At 40.3% G+C, this 18,030-nt stretch overlaps 1 protein-coding gene across 2 annotated transcripts in view; it reads right to left on the minus strand.

Moving 5' to 3' along the window:
• LOC150088199 (2-oxoglutarate dehydrogenase complex component E1-like) overlaps nucleotides 1–18,030 on the minus strand; it is a 497,346-nt gene that overhangs the window by 93,630 nt on the left and 385,686 nt on the right. The window lies entirely within an intron of this gene.

Genomic DNA, 18,030 nt, shown 5'->3' on the forward strand with positions numbered 1-18,030 from the left:
TGCTTACTTCCTTTGCTGCCTCCTTTAATATAACTGGATAGATCCCATCCACCCCAGGCGCCTTTTTTATGTTTATCCTCAACAATCTCTCCTCCACTTTCCTCTCAGTTATTACAAAATCATCTAGCTCACTGCCAATGTCTACTTTACCTACGTCATTCTCCTTCCTGAATAACTCCTCATGCGTGAATGTAGATGCATATTACTCGTTTAGATTGTTAGCCACCTGAGCAGGATCCTCAACTGTTGAACCATCAATATCCAGTGGACCAATCTGATTCATCCCTTTCCTTCTTTAGTTTAAATAGGTAAAGAACTCTTTTCTGTTTTTCTTTGCATCCTTTGTCAAAGATTTTTCGTAGTCTGCCTTTGCCTGCCTAATCTCCTTTGTGACTTGGTTACAGACCAACTTATATCTATCATAGGCTTCCATGTCGCCCATTAATTTGTATGTATTCCATGCATTTTTCCTCTCTGCCACATGTCTCATTAGTTCATCTGACAACCATTTAGGCCTAAACCTTGAACAATATTTCTTAGTTGGTATGTAAAGCCTGGTAGCTTCCAAGATTAGTTCCTTGAATACTTCCCATTTTGAGTTTGCTGTTGGTAACATCATCAGTTGGTCCCACTGTATAGAATTTAAATACTGTCTCAGACCATCATAGTCGCCTTTACGAAAACAAAAACCCTTCCCTTTACCTCTGATGGTAGTTACTCCTTGAGTAAATCCCACTTCAACACACTGTGATCACTGCCACCTAGTGGTTCATTTATCTGCAGATTCTTAATGCATGAAGAATCACTACTGATAATCAGATCAAGAGTATTGCTCCCTCTTGTTGCCTCACGAACATGCTGATGTAGAAAACAATCATCCAATAAATCCACAAAAGCCTGGCTAGTGTGTGAGTGACCAAACCACAAATTCCAGTCAATATCTGGGAAATTAAAATCCCCCATTATAAAACTCTCTGATTTACTGGCCCACTCCATTTCCCTGTACAATATCTTATTATACTCATCAGAGTCATTAGGCCTATAGCACACTCCTACTCTCAATTTTGATTTCCCTATGCTTATGTCACACCAAACTGACTCGACACTGCCCTGTCCATCGATGTCGACTGGCTTCACTTCCTTGGATTTTATGTGTTTCTTTACTAATAGCATAACCCCTCCTCCCCTCCTGTCCTGTCTATCCTTTCTATACACATTGTATTCCCCAAATTCCAGTTCCGCATTCCTTATATCTGTGTGACACCACGTCTCTGATATCCCAACAATATCTGCCTTTGATGTTTTGAGCAATACCTCAAATTCATCAAATTTATTTACCAAACTCTTAGCATTGGTGTACACGCAAGTATGCATGCACCCGTTTCTATTCTTAGCTACCCTAACACAACCCATGTGTTTACTTGTACCGCAATGACTCCCAGCAGTATCTGAAATATCTTGCATCTTGTTTTTCAGGTTTCTGCTCATTTCAATAGAAGCAGTGCAAGAATCACTTCCACCTCTGCCAGTGGCTACTGTTAATCTATTAGTCCTTGTATCCCCCCCCCAACTAGCAGTTTTCCGACCCACCTAACACTGCCTCGACAGCATCAGCAAAAATTCTTGCACCCTTTCTATATAAGCGTATCCCATCCCTGTAGAAGCAGTCTCTCCTGTTAACAAGTACAGACCAGGCTGAAAAAAATTCTACCCCTTGAGCCTTGCACAATCCCTCCAGGGCAGAATTGATCGACAAGGCTCTCATCATATACTCCCTCCTATCGGTGTCTGGGCAGTATTGCAGACACTTTCAAATTCAACCCTAATTCGCGGATTTTTTTCAACAGTGACCTGTACTTGCTAAGTAATTCCGCCGGTCTCCTACTCTTAATATCATTAGTGCCAACGTGTACAACTATATCACCTTTTGTGCCCTTAAAAGATGATATCCGCTCTACAACATCATCAACCTTTGCCCCTGGCAGACATACCCTGGTCCTATTCCACCTATCCTTTTTACAAAGCATGTTCCCCGTTTCCCTGACAATAGAGTCACCAACAACTACTAGTTCCTGTGGGACCAGCGCATTCTGCCTAGGGGGCTGCCTCTGTGTTGCATGATGACCAAGTGCAAGCTCTGGCGTTGTTGTGGGCAGCTGAGAGCCTGATGGGCCCCTCAATTTATTTCCTTCGAGGGCATCCACCCTGTCCTTCAAGCTCTCATAAAGGCCCATAACAACGCTGAGCTGTCGCCTGATTTCCTTGCACTCCTTACATCGTACACACACAAAGACATCCCCCTTGGCAGTATCATGTCCCGTACCCGACTGCTCCGCAAACATCAAGCAAACAGTGCATTTTAAAAGACTGTGATTCAGAGGGCAACTGCCCCCCTCAGTTCCCCCCTGAGCCACAGCACTCCCATTAGCTTGAGCCTTTTCCTTTGCTGCTCTGGTCTGAGTCATGATTCCGATTTAATTCAATAAAATTTCAATTTCAGAACAAAATTAAATCCTTAAGTTATATCCCAAACAGTTATAACGCTATATTTATTTTTCGGTATCGAGTGTTTTCTACGAGTTCCCTTTATACAACTTCCGTATCACGTGTACCACTATAGTTATGTATTAATTATTTGTTACGGTTAAGTCGTTATATATATATATATATATAGAGTTAAAAGTACAATTTAATTGACAATAAAGTTTATCAAGATTAATAGAATTACTGATTAATTGACAATATTATATTATGCACTATACTACACTAAGCTTATGCTATCGTGTAAAAATTCACGAACGGACTCGTAAGTATTGATTAGCTTCCAAATCTCGCTATCTCAATTTAGAATAAACTAAGGATCCTGACTAGGTCTATAATCTACTTATAGAAGATAATTTGATATAACAATTGGTTAATAAATCGACTAAATTTGGTTAAAAAAAAACCTCTCGTTCAACTGAGCTGCAATTTGTAACACGTGGATTTGATACCGTTACCGATACTATGTAATACCTACAAAATCTCTGTCTAAGTTAAACTTTAAACTAAGTATCGTAACTAGGAATATAAAGCTACTCTAGAAAATAAGTTGATATGCCAATTTAAGCTAATAAATCAGGAAAAACTTCTCTGTTCCAAGAGCATCCAAGAGCTTCGTCCGCACAGGCTAGCCTCGTTCCCGGAGCACAGGTGGGTGGGAGCAGCAGTGCGTAGCACACACTTCTTGATTAGACTGGGGTTCGAGCCCGTGACCACCAAATACTGGAGGATGTGGAAAGGTCAGGGAATGACCACCGCATATCCCCGGAGCAATATGGCCTTAGTTTTTAATGCTCCTAAAAACCAAATAACAAAAACATATAGGAATGGTGTGATGTGTCCAACAAATATCTTTGAAGGCATGTTTGCATTCATTTGCGTATGTAGGACAGTCTATTAATATTTGTCGAACTGATTGGATAGTGTTACAAGTCTGGCATTATGGTGATTCTTCTGCTCACAACAAGAAAGAGTGTGTAATATGGGTATGCCTGATTCTTAGTCTGGCCAGTGCTATTTCTTATTTTCTCGACCTTTGTATGCTAGAAATCCAGTTTTCAATATTCGGCTCTATTTGTAGTTTGCTGATTCCAAGTTTTGTGCCATTGCAACTGGCAAGTACATCTTATCGCAGGCTTGTTATAGGAATACGGGCGCCTCCATAGCCAGGTGGGCCGGAGCAGCAGTGCGTAGCACACGCTTCTTGATTAGACTGGGGTTCGAGCCCGTGACCACCAAATACTGGAGGATGTGGAAAGGTCAGGGAATGACCACCGCATATCCCCGGAGCAATATGGCCTTAGTTGTTAATGTTCCTAAAAACCAAATAACAACAACATATAGGAATACGGCACTGATATAGCTTCTTCAATTTGTAGTATGGCTTCTTTTGCTGACTGCTGCTTCATTTCCAGCAATCCCTGTATGTCCTGAAATCCAGCAGAAAAATGTATCCTGTTAATTTCTAGTGCAGTCAGTTAGTATTTGTCATATGTGCCAAAGGATTGGGTGTACCTATGTTTTGTATGGGTGCAAGGAACTCAAAGAATCTCTATATATTACACTTGTCGTGTAATGCTTATCTTGAACATGAGTTAAGGCTATTTTTATTGTGTATATTTCTACTGTAGAATTATACACAATATACACTACTCTTTTACTAGCTGCTGCATTAAAGTAATATCTGGGAATACAGCTGCTGCTCCCACTAAAGTGTCTGTTTTTGAATCATCTGTGCACTGTGCGTAACTGTTAGAAGATTATTGCAGGTGGGTATTGCTTTTTTTATTCCATTTCTGAAAGGAGAAGTCGCATATTGGGATACGCGAATCCCATGGTGGAGGAGTGTGAACTGGCAGGTGTGCTACACTGTCTATATTAAGGTTACATACTGCTAAAAAGTCTTGTATTCTGATTCCCAGGGGTCAATTTGCTTGTTGGCGATTATGGTAGATATTTCTATAATGTGGATCAAAGAGGGTCTCCCAAGTAAAGCGTCTGTGCATAGGTTTTATTTTAAATGTATAATCCATCACCAGTTGTTGTCGCCTAAAAATTAAAGGTGGTTTGTTGGCTTCAGCATAGAAATTATACATGGGAGAGGTACGATAGGCACCAGCTATATGCAGTGCATTATGATGAACTGGGTGCAGCCATTTCGGAGCTGTTGGCCGTGCTGAATCATACACTGGGGCTCCACAGTCCAACTTTAATATTATTAGTGCTTTGTATAGGTTTAGTAAGGAATACCTGTCTGCTCCCTATGATGTGGATTAAAGGATTTTAAGTATGTTCAGGTGTTTTGTACAGCTTTTGCATAGCTCCCTGATGTGCTCCATGAATGTGAATTTCTTTTCTAAGATTAGTCCAAGAAATTTTGCTTTTGGCTGTGTTGGTATATTCTGGCCTTCTAGTTTTAATTTAGGGTCAGGAAGGAGACTTATTTTGCGACAAAAACGTACACATTGTTTTTTGCGTTGGCAGTCTGAAACCATTATCTAGTGCCCACTTACTTATATTGTTCATTGTGCATTGCAACTGCCTCTCGATAGTTCTCATGTTCTGTGACTTACTAGAGATACTAAAATCACTGACATAAAGTGCAAGTGAAACTGAAGGAGGGAGTTGATTTGTGATTGAATTAATCTTTATGGCAAACAAATTGGCACTCAAGACTGAGCCCTGTGGGACGCCTTCTTCTTGTTGGTAGATTTTGGAGAAAGAAGTTTGTATTTTGACTTGGAAGGTTCTGGATAAAAAAAAAGAGGAAGATTGCCTCTGAGTCCAACATGATGCCTATCTCTTAGGATCCTATATCTCCAAGTGACATTGTAAGCTTTTTTTCAATGTCGAAAAATTCTGTAACCATATGTTGTGATCTGATAAATGCATTTCCGATGCTGGCTTCTACCCTAACTAGGTGGTCTAGTGTAGGCCTGTAACTTCTAAAACCAAGCTGCGTGTTTGCATAGATGCTATTTTCCTCTAAATACCATATCAATCTCTTATTTATCATTTTTCTAGTAATTTCCCTAAACAACTGGTTAGGACTATTGGTAGATAGTTGCATGTTAGGTCTTTGTCACATTTAGGGAAAGGCTAGTACAACTGCATGGCACCATGTGTTTGGAAATACACTTTCTTGGAATATTCTGTTACACAGTTTCAATAAATTTTTAAATTCAGTCTTGTTAAAGTGATTGATCGTGTCATAATGAATGTCATCTGGGCATACTGAACCTGGCCTGGCTATGGACAAAACTTCATTTATTGTGAATGGTTGATTATAGGGCTCATTAACTTTGGATTTAAATTCAATCTTACGCTTTTCTGCTTTTCGCTGATACTTTTGCAAAAGCCTTGCCTAATCAGAGCTGGTTCCATAGGAAGTAGTTATTGTTGGTGACTCTATTGTTAGGAAGAGAGGAAATATATTATGCAAAAAGGATAGGTGGAACAGGACCAGGATATGTCTGCTAGGGGCAAAAGTTGATGTTGTAGGGCTGGTATCATCTTTTAAGGGCACAAAAGGTGATACTGTACAGGTTGGCACTAATGACCTTAAGAGTAAGAGATCTGCAGATTTCCTTAACAAGTAAAGGTCAATGCTGAAAAAAAGTCGAGAATTAGGTTTAAATTTGAAAGTGTCTGCAATTCTGCCCAGACATGATAGGAGGAAGTATGATCAGAGCCTTGTCAATCAATTGGGCCTTGGAGAGATTGTGCAAGGCTCAACAAGGCAGAATTTTTTTCAGCGTGCTTGTTAACAGGAGAGACTGCTTCTACAGGGATGGGATACACTTAAATAGAAAGGGTGCAAGGATATTTGCTGATGCTATAGAGGCATATTAGGGGGTGTCGGAAAGCTGCTAGCTTGTGTGTGTGTGTGTGGGGGGGGGGTGATTCTTGCACTGCTTCTATAGTAATTAGAAGCAGCCTAGAAGCAAGTTGTTGGGGAATTCAAGAGCTGCTGGGAATCTTGGACCTCAGTAGCCTGTACGGACGTACATTTTTGCCACTCCTGGAACACAGAAGTTTTTCTGATTTATTTTCTGTTTTATTAGCTTAAATTGGCATATTAACTTATTTTCTAGAGTAGCTTTATATTCCTATTTACGATACTTAGATTAAAGTAACTTAGATAGAGATTTTGTAGGTATTACTTAGTATCGGAAAGGGTATCAAATTCACGTGTTTACCATTCGTAAATAGTCGCCATTGTTACGCGATACAAAATATCTCGAAATAGATAGCATAAGCTTAATATAGTATAGTATAGTACATAATATTGTCAATTAATCTTGTTGAACTTCATTGTCAATTAAATTGTACTTTTAACTATACATATAATGACTGGGTTACGTAACATAAATAATTAGTAAAAAATAAATAATTAATACTTAACTTCATACGGAAGTTATATAAAGGGATTTCGTAGATAAAACTCGATACTGAAACATAAATATAGAATTATAACTGTGTTGGGATATAAGTTTAGGGTTTTAATTTTGTACTGAAATTGAAATTTTATTGAAATTAAGTCGAAATCGTGACTCAGACCAGAGCAGCAAAGCAAAAGGCTCAAGCTAATGTGAGTGCTGTGGCTCAGGGGAGAACTGAGGGGGGCAGTTGCCCTCTGAATCACAGCCTATTAAAATGCACTACTTGCTTGATGTTTGTGGAGCAGTCGGGTACAGGACATGATACTGCCATGGGGGATGTCTTTGTGTGCACGCGATGATAGGAGTGTAAGGAAATCAGGCGACAACTCGGCATTGTTATGGCCCTATATGAGAGCTTGAAGGACAGGGTGGATGCCCTCGAAGGATTAAAAGTGAGGGGGCCCGTCAAGATCTCAGCTGCCCACACCAATGCCGGAGCTTTCACTTGGTCATCACGCAACACAGCGGCAACCCCCAAGGCAGAATGCGCTGGTCCCAAAGGAACTAGTAGTTGTTGGTGACTCTATTGTCGGGGAAACGGGAAACATGCTTTGTAAAAAGGATAGGTGGAACAGGACCAGGATATGCCTGCCAGGAACAAAGGTTGATGATGTTGTACAGCAGATATCATCTTTTAAGGGCATAAAAGGTCATATAGTTGTACATGTTGGCACTAATGATATTAAGAGTAGGAGACCGGCGGAATTACTTAACAAGTACAGGTCACTGTTGAAAAAAAGCCGTGAATTAGGGTTGAATTTGAAAGTGCCTGCAATTCTGCCCAGACACGATAGGAGGGAGTATATGATGAGAGCCCTGTCGATCAATTCGGCCCTGGAAAGATTGTGCAAGGCTCAAGGGGTAGAATTTTTTTCAGGTTGGTCTGTACTTGTTAACAGGAGAGACTGCTTTTACAGGGATGGGATACACTTAAATAGAAAGGGTGCAAGAATTTTTGCTGATGCTATCGAGGCTGTGTTAGGTGGGTCAGAAAACAGCTAGATTGGGGGGATACAAGGACTAATAGATTAACAATAGCCACTGGCAGAGGTGAAAGTGATTCTTGCACTGCTTCTATTGGAATGAGCCGCAGCCTGGAAAATAAGATGCAGGATATTTCAGATACTGCTGGGAATCACTGGGGTACAAATAAACACATAGGTTGTGTTAGGGTAGCTAAGAAAAAGAACAGGTGCATGTATACTTGCGTGTACACCAATGCTAGGAGTTTAGTAAATAAATTTGATGAATTTGAGGTATTGCTCAAAACATCAAAGGCAGATATTGTGGGGATTTCAGAGACGTGGTGTCACACAGATATAAGGAATGCAGAACTGGAATTTGGGGAGTACAATGTCTACAGAAAGGATAGACAGGATAGGAAGGGAGGAGGGGTTATGCTATTAGTTAAGAAATGCATAAAATCCAAGGGAGTGAAGCCAGTCGACATTGCTGGACAGTGCAGTGTCGAGTCAGTTTGGTGTGACATGAGCATTGGGAGATAAAAATTGAGAGTAGGAGTGTGCTATAGGCCTAATGACTCTGATGCGTATAATAAGAAACTATACAGAGAAATAGAGTGGGCCAGTAAATCAGAGAGTCTTATAATGGGGGATTTTAATTTCCCAGATATTGACTGGAATTTGGGGGCTGGTCACTCCCACACTAGCAAGGCTTTTGTGGATTTATTGGATGATTGTTTTTTACATCAGCATGTTCGGGAGGCAACTAGAGGGAGTAATACTCTTGATTTGATTATCAGTAGTGATTCTTCATGCATTAAGAACCTGCAGGTAAATGAACCACTAGGTGGCAGTGATCACTGTGTGCTGAAGTGGGATTTACTCAAAGAGGTAACTACCATTAGGGGTAAAGGGAAGGGTTATTGCTTTCGTAAAGGCGACTACGATGGACTGAGACAGTATTTAAATTCTATATAGTGGGACCAACTGATGATGTTACCAACAGCAAATTCAAAATGGGAAGCATTCAAAGAACTTATCTTGGAATGCTACTAGGCTTTACATACCAACTAAGAAATATTGTTCAAGGTTTAGGCCTAAGTGGATGTCACATGAACTAATGAGACATATGGCAGAGAAGAAACATGCATGGGATACATACAAATTAACACATGACACAGAAGCCTATGATAGATACAAGTTGATCTGTAACCAAGTTACAAAGGAGGTTAGGCAGGCGAAGGCAGATTACGAGAAATCTTTGGCAAGGGATGCAAAGAAAAACAGCAAAGAGTTCTTTACTTATGTAAACTTTAGAAGGAAGGGGATGAATCAGATTGGACCACTTGATATCGATGGGTCAACTCTTGATGATCCTGCTCAGGTAGCTAACAATCTGAATGAATATTTTGCATCAACATTCACACATGAGGAGTTATTCAGCGAGAGTAATGCCAGAGGTGTATTCAACTCTGGCAGTAAGCTAGAGAATCTTGTAATAACTGAGAGTAAAGTGGAGGAGAAATTGTTGAAGATAAATACAAGAAAGGCACCTGGGGTGGATGGGATCTATCCAGTTATATTAAAGGAGACAGCAAAGGAAGTAAGCAAACCCTTAGCCATAATTATGAGAGCTTCCTTGGACTCAGGGGAAGTACCCATGGACTGGAGATGTGCAAATGTGACCCAATTCACAAAGGAGGATCAAAGGCTGACACAAGTAATTATAGACCTGTTAGTTTAACTTCTGTTGCAGGAAAATTAATGGAGGCACTGGTTAAAGAAGCACTGCAGGATCATCTAGACAAGACTTCAGTTATAGCTCGGACACAGCATGGTTTTGTTAAGGGGAAGTCTTGCCTGACCAATTTGATTGGATACTATGATGCCGTCACAAAAGAACTGGATGCAGGGCATAACTTTGATATTATATACTTGGATCTTAGAAAGGCTTTTGATACTGTTGCACATGGAAGACTGCTGCACAAATTGGAGCAATGTGGCATTGGAGGCAAATTGCTGCTTGGTTTGGTTTGGTTTGAGTTTTATTGGCGCATCAGCAACTGAGGCTATAATGCACCAAATACCGGTCATATGTAAAAAATTAAAACATTCAGTGACCAAAGTAGTTAGGCCACCATGTCCAGATGTATAATAACAAAGATATAAAAAATAAACCAATAAAGACGTAACAATAACATAAATTTTAAATACAATTAAAAACTTTTATTGATTTAAAATAGCTAAAAACAGCAGACACGTTGTCATTGTAAGATAAAATCTGACTGAGTGTATACGGCTCTGTCAGATGGTTAAAAGCGGTAGAACGAGTGCTGCTAAAATCTGGACAGTCAATTAAAAGGTGTCTGATCGTTAAAATTGTGCCACAGGACACACACATAGGAGGGTCATCAGCCCTCACCAAATTGCTGCTAGGGATAAAGGGGTGGTTGAGGGGGAGACGACAGAGAGTGGTAATCAATGAACACTGCTCATCGTGGACTAATGTTATTAGTGGAGTTCCTCAGGATTCAGTATTGGGTCCATTATTGTTTTCTCTATTTATAAATGATATTGATGATGGTATATCAAGCTTAATGTCCAGGTTTGCAGACAATATGAAGGTTGGCAGGGTTGTGAAGGACACTACTGACACTATGCTACTGCAACAGGATCTGGAAAGGTTGAGCAAATGGGCTGAGAGGTGGCAAATGAAGTTTAACGTTGACAAATGTAAAGTACTACATATGGGAAACAGCAACCCTAGAGCAACGTATCAACTCTGTGGAATTACACTGACAGTGGTAGAGAATGAAAGGGACTTTGGGGTGGTTGTGCAGGCAGATATGAAGTTTTCTGAGCAGTGCAGACGGGCTGCAAGAGTAGCTCATGGTGTATTGTTGATGATATATAGGAATTTTTCTAGCAGGGATAAGGAGATGATTATTCCCTTGTATAAGGCAATGGTCAGGCCACACCTAGAGTACTGTATACAGGTCTGGAGGCCTCATTTCAAGAAGGATGTAAAGATGCTGGAACGAGTACAGAGAAGGGCAACAAGATTAGTGAATGGAACAAAGGGGTGCTCTTATGAAGAAAGGCTTAAGTTTTGCAAATTACAGTGTCTGGGGACTAGGCACCAGCGAGGTGATCTGATAGAGGTGTATAAAGCCTTGAATGGTTTGAGCATGCTCAATGCTGATGGGATTTTTCCTCTTGCTTAGAATAATCACCTGAGAGGGCATAAATTCAAATTGAGAAAAGACAGATGTAGGATAGATGTGAGGAAATTTGCCTTTAGCCAGCGGGTGGTTGGTTGGTGGAATAGACTTCCATCCCTTGTCGTGGAAGTTGATATCCTAAATAAGTTTAAGGCTCAGCTGGACAGGTATTTCGAACGAACAGAGGGGTGAAGTGGAAGTGGTTATTTATTTATTTATTTTATTTTATTTTATTTTTTTTTTTTTGGCTGATGCTGCATAAGCTTGCTTTCTTTCATCAAATGCCTCTACTAATGCTAATGCTAATCATCATGGAACAAGTAAATATATGGGCTGTGTTAGGGTAACAAAGAGTAAGAACAGGTGCATGTATACTTGAATGTACACCAATGCTAGAAGTATAGTAAATAAATTTAATGAATTTGAAGTGCTGATCAAAGCAAAGCAGATATTGTTCAGATATCAGAGACATGGTGTTACACAGATATAAGCAGTGCATAATTGGAATTTGGGGAGTACAATGTGTACAGAAAGGATAGACAGGATAGGAAGGGAGGACGTGTTATGCTGTTAATTAAGAAAAACATAAAATCAAAAGAAGTGCATCCAGTTGATATAGATGAACAGTGCACTGTTGAGTCAGTTTGGTGTGACATAAGCACTGTGAAAGCAAAAATAAGAGTAACAGTGTGTTATAGGCCTAATGACTCGAATGAATACAATGAACAATTGTACAGAGAAATAGAGTTCGCTAGTAAATCAGAATGTCTTATAATGGGGGATTTTAACTTTCCAGATATTGACTGCAACTTCTGGATGCTTGCACTCGCATGCTACCAAGACTTTTGTGGATTTATGTCGGATTATTTTCTACAGCAACATGTTCGAGGGGTAACCAGAAGGAGTAATACTTTTGATCTGATTATTAGCAGTGATTCTTCATGCATTAAGAATCTGCAGATAAAAGGAACCACTAGGTAGCAGTGACCACAGTGTGCCGAAGTTAAAGATGTAACTACCATCAAGGGTAAAGGGAAGAGTTTTTGCTTTCGTAAAGGTGACTACAGTGGTCTGAGACAGTTTTTAAATTCTATGCAGTGGGATCAACTGATAATATTAGCAATGGTGAATTCTAAATAGGAAGCCTTCAGGGACTTAATCTTGGAGGCTACTAGGCTTTTCATACCAACTAAGAAATGCTGTTCAAGGTTTAGGCCTAAATGGATGTCAGATGAATTAAGAGGACCGTAGCAGAGAACAAAAATGCATAGTATGCATTGAAATTATCAGGCAACACAGAAGCCTACGGCAGATATAAGCTAGTCTGTGATCAAGTCACAAAGGAGGTTAGGCAGGCAAAGGCAGATTACGAGAAACCTTAGGCAAAGGATGCAAAGAAAAACAGCAAAGAGTTCTTTATTTTTTGTGAACAATAGAAGGGGATGAATCAGATTGGCCCACTTGATGTTGGTGGTTTGACTGTTGATGAACTTGCTCAGATAGCTGACAAAAACTGAATGAGTATTTTCCGTCTACATTCACACATGAGGGAGGGGAATGCCAGAGGTGTATGTATTCAGGGAAGGGAATGCCAGAGGTGTATTAAACTCTGGCAGTAAGCTAGATAATCTTGTAATAACTGAGAGTTAAGTGGAGGAGAAATTGTTGAAGATAAATATACGAAAGGCACCTGGGGTGGATGGAATCTATCCAGTTATATTAAAGGAGGCAGCAAAGGAAGTAATCAAACCCTTAGCCATAATTATGAGGGCATCCTTAGATTCAGGGGAGGTCCCCATGGACGAGAGATGTGCAAGTGTATCCCCAATTGACGAAGTGGTGTTCAAAAGGTGACAAAAGTAACAAATAGAAATGTTAGTTTAACTTCTGTTGCAGGGAAAATAATGGAGTCACTGGTTAAAGAGGTGACACAGGATCACCTAGACAAGACTGCAGTAATAGTTCAGACACAGCATGGTTTTCTTAAAGGGAAGTCTTGTCTGATCAATTTGATTGGATACTACGATGTGTTCACAAAGGAACTGGATGCAATAAAAAATTTTGATATCATATACTTGGATTTCAGGAAAGCTTTTGATACTGTTGAACACAGAAGACTGCTGTACAAATTGGAGTGGTATGGCAATTATGGGCAAGTTGCTGCAATGGATAAAGGGAAGGCTGTGTGGGAGACGGCAGAGAGTGGTAATAAATGGACACTGCTCTATGCAGCCTAATGTTATTAGTGGAATCCCACAGGGTTCGATGCTGGGACCATTGTTGTTTTGTGTATTTATCAATGATATTGATGAAGGTATATCAGGCTTAATGTCCAAGTTTGCTGATGATACAAAGGTTGGCAGGGTTGTTAATGACACTAAAGACAGTATGCTACTGCAACAGGCATCCAGAAAAGTTAGGCACATGGGCTGAGAAGAGCAACTGAAGTTTAATACTGACAAATGCAAAGTACTCATATGGGTAGCAGCAACCCAAGAGAAACATACCAACTGTGTATTACTACACTCAGGGGAGTTGGAGAATGAAAAACACTGGGGGCTAATTGTGCAGTCAGATACGAAGTTCTCTGAGCAGTGCAAATGGGCTGTCAGAACAGATCATGGAGTTTCATTAATGATATATAGGAATTTTGCTAGCAGAGACAAGGAGGTGATTATCCCTTTTTATGAGAATAGTCAGGCCACACCTTATATGTCTGGAGGCCACATTTTAGGAAGGTTGTAGAGTTGCTAGAACGAGTACAGGGAAGGTCAACAATATTGGTCCGAGCAATAAAGGAGTGCACTTTTGAAGAAAGGTTTAAGTTCCGCAAGTTGGAACTTCTGGAAACTAGGCCCCTGCGAGGTGATCTGATTGAGGTGTATAAGGCCGTGAATTGTTTGAGCAGGCTCAATGCTGACAGGATACTTCCACTTGCTCAGAGTAAGGAACCGAGGGGGCATAGATTCAAATTGAGGAAAGACAGTTGTAGAATAGATATTCGGAAGTTTGCCTTTAGCCAGCAGGTAGTTGATTGCTGGAACAGACTACCATCTTTTGTTGTGGAAGTTGTTAGCTCAAATAATTAATTTAAAGTTGAACTAGACAAACATTTGGAGTGGCAGGATGGGTGAAATTGGAAGGTTGTTTTTTTTTTTTTTTTTTTTTCCTTGGCTGATGCTGTATAAGCTTGCTTTCTTGCATCATATGCAAGAAAGCAAGACTATATGTGCATTAGTTGTTTTGTTTATTGTAGATGTGAATTTGATCCATGTTGCTATTTGTTATTTTGGTTTTTTTAGGAGCATTGGCAACTAGGGGCATATTGTTTCGGGGATATGTGGTGGTCATTCCCTGGTCTTTCTGCATCCTCCGTATTTGGTGGGCACGGCTTCAAACCCCCAGTCTACTCAAGATGCGTGTGTTATGCACCGCTGCTCCTGCCCACCTGGCTACGGAGGTGCCAATCCACGTTGCACTTCGACTTTGCTTCGCAGTGAATTGCGCTACAGTTCGCATTCTTTTGTACTGAATCAGATTGTGTGTGGGGTGAAGTATCTGCGAAATTGGTTCCACGCCCTATTTTGTTGTTTTGTTTTAGTTCAAACACTGTTCCACCATGTTTTTGTACGGTTTGGGAAACGTGAAGTTTTTGGGATTGTTAGCTTGCTGTTGTTATTTGGTTTTTAGGAGCAGTAGCAGCTAAGGCCATATTGCTCAGTGATACGCGGTGGTCATTCCCTGACCTTTCCGCATCCTCCATATTTGGTGGTGACAGACTCGAACCTCAGTCTAATCAAGAAGTGTGTGCTACGCACTGCTGCTCCTTCCCACCTGGCTACGGAGGAGCCTTGTTGTTAGCTTGCCTGCATTTTCTGCAGTCTCTGTGGCATGCGCTAGTGCAACAACTACTATTACCTGATCAATGATATTGGTGGTTGAAACCTGCTTTCCTCCTCAATGTTTGCCAGTTAGCTTTTTCTATTTTCCAGCGAGGAGTCCTGCTGGTTTGATATGGATATTCACTTACCAGTGTGGAAATTACTGGATAATGATCACTACCAAGAGGATCCTCGAATACTTCCTAATTAAATGCTGTGTAAAGTGTAGGAGTACATATGGTGGTCCAAGTTGGAAAGTGGAAGTGAGTGTCGTTACCCCTGTTAAGAAGTGAGAGGTTGTTATTATCTTGCAGTTGTAATCTGAGCATTCCCACAAAGGTTTGTGTCCATTGACATCTCCATCAGACAATTTGGGGAAGGTAGTAGTTGTAGTAATGCATCTAGGTAAGTGACATCTTCTCCGGTGGAATGTATAATGAACATATGGTTAATAGGGACCTTGCTATCGTATGAATTGCTACTGCCATTAATCAGCTATTTATATGCACATGTTGTGTTGGTATTCTGTCATTTACTAATATAGCAACTCCGTGTGTACACCGAATAGTTCCTGATATTTGGGGTATCTTGCTGTTTAAGGCATGTTTCTTTTTTCTTTATTTTCTTTTTCTTGGATGACTGTTTTCTACATCAGCATGTTCAGGAGGCAACTAGAGGGAGTAATACTCTTAATCTGATTATCAGTAGTGATTCTTCATGCATTAAGAATCTGCAGATAAAGGAACCACTAGATGGCAGTGATCACAGTGTGCTCAAGTGGGATTTACTCAAAGAGGTAACTACCATCAGGGGTAAAGGGAACGGTTTTTGCTTTCGTAAAGGCGACTATGGAGGTCTGAGACAGTATTTAAATTCTATATGGTGGAACCAACTGATGATGTTACCAACAGCAAATTCAAAATGGGAAGCATTCAAAGAATTAATCTTGGAAGCTACTAGGTTTTACATACCAACTAAGAAATACTGTTCAAGGTTTAGGTCTAAATGGATGTCAGATGAACTAATGAGATATACGGCAGAAAAGAAAAATGCATGGGATACATATAAATTAATGGGTGACATGGAAGCCTATGATAGATATAAGCTGGTCTGTAACCAAGTCACAAAGAAGATTTGGCAGGAGATTATGAGAACTCTTTGGCAAAGGATGCAAAGAAAAACAGCAAAGAGTTCTCTACCTTTGTAAACCTTAGAAGGAAAGGGATGAATCAGATTGGTCCACTTGATATTGATGGTTCAACTGTTGATGATCCTGCACAGGTGGCTAAAAAACTAAATGAGTATTTTACATCTACATTCACACATGAGGAATTATTCAGGGAGGGGAATGCCAGCGGTGAATTAAACTTTGGCAGTGAGCTTGATGATTTCATAATAACTGAGAGGAAAGTGGAGGAGAAATTGTTGAAGATAACATAAAAAAAGGCACCCGGGATGGATGGCATCTATTCAGTTATATTAAAGGAGGCAGCAAAGGAAGAAAGCAAACCCTTAGCCATAATTATGAGCACTTCCTTGAACTCAGGGCAGGTACCCATGGACTAGAGATGTGCAAATATGACCCCAATTCACAAAGGAGGATCAAAGGGCAACCTATAAGTTTAACTTCTGTTCCAGGGAAATTAATGGAGGCACTGGTTAAAGAAGCACTGCAAGATCATCTAGGCAAGACTTCAGTTATAGCTCAGACACAGCACGGTTTTGTTAAGCAGAAGTCTTGTCTCACCAATATGATTGGATACTATGATGTAGTCACAAAGGAACTGGATGCAGGGAATAACTTTGATATCATATATTTAGATCTTAGAAAGGCTTTTGATATTGTTGCACATGGAAGACTGCTGCTATGGATAAAGGGTTGGTGGAGTGGGAGAAGACAGAGAGTGGTAATTAATGGACACTGCTCTTCGTGGACTAATGTTATTAGTGGAGTCCCTCAGGGTTCAGTGTTGGGTCCATTGTAGTTTTCTGTATTTATAAATGATATGCCGCCGTAGCCTAGTGGTCAGGTGCGCAGGTGCATAAGTACATGTGCCTTGAGTGACCGGGGTTCAAGCCCGTGACTGCTGAATACAGCGCTGTTTCTTGTATTCTGTGTATCTTGTGAACTCCTCTGACCGTTTTGGTCGTCCCAGAGTATAAACAGAAAATTTATTTATTTATATTGATGATGGTAGATCAGGCTTAGTGTCAAGTTTGCAGATGATACAAAGGTTGGCAGGATTGTTAACGACACTAATGACAGTACGCTGCTACAACAGAATCTAGAAAAGTTCAGCAGATGGGCTGAGAGGTAGCATATGAAGTTTAACATTGACATATTTAAAGTACTACATATGGGAAGCAGTAACCCCAGAGTAATGTATCAACTCTGTGGTACTATACTGACAGTGGTAGAGAACGAAAAGGACCTGGGGGTAATTGTGCAGGCAGATATGAAGTTTTCTGAGAAGTGCAGACAGTCTGGAAGAGTAGCTCATGGTGTCTTGTTAATGATATACAGGAATTTTTCTAGCAGGGATAAGGAGGTGATTATCCCCTTGTATAAGGCAATGGTCAGGTCACCCCTTGAGTACCATATATAGGTCTGGAGGCCTCATTTTAAGGATGTAGAGCTCTTGGAACAAGTACAGAGAAGGCCAACAAGATTAGTGAATGGAACGAAGGGTTGCACTTACGAAGAAAGGTTTAAGTTTTGCAGATTACAGTGTCTGGAGACTAGGCGCCTGCGAGGTGATCTGATTGAGGTGTATAAAGCCTGGAATGGTTTTGGGGGTTTGTTGGCACATAAGCTGCTTTGGCTATAATGCGCCTATTCATTTATCGTAGGAATAGATGAGACGTTTTCATAACTTCAGAAAAGACTGAGATCAGAAATGATTAAAAACTCCAATTTGCATTGTCACCAATAAGATTCTCTAGATGTATTGGTTTCTGAAGGTTAACCAACGATAGCAAGGTT

This window comes from Mastigoproctus giganteus, chromosome 3 (assembly GCF_048544385.1).
Source record: "Mastigoproctus giganteus isolate SK-2022 chromosome 3, ASM4854438v1, whole genome shotgun sequence".
In the NCBI taxonomy this organism is placed as follows: Eukaryota; Metazoa; Arthropoda; class Arachnida; order Uropygi; family Thelyphonidae; genus Mastigoproctus; species Mastigoproctus giganteus.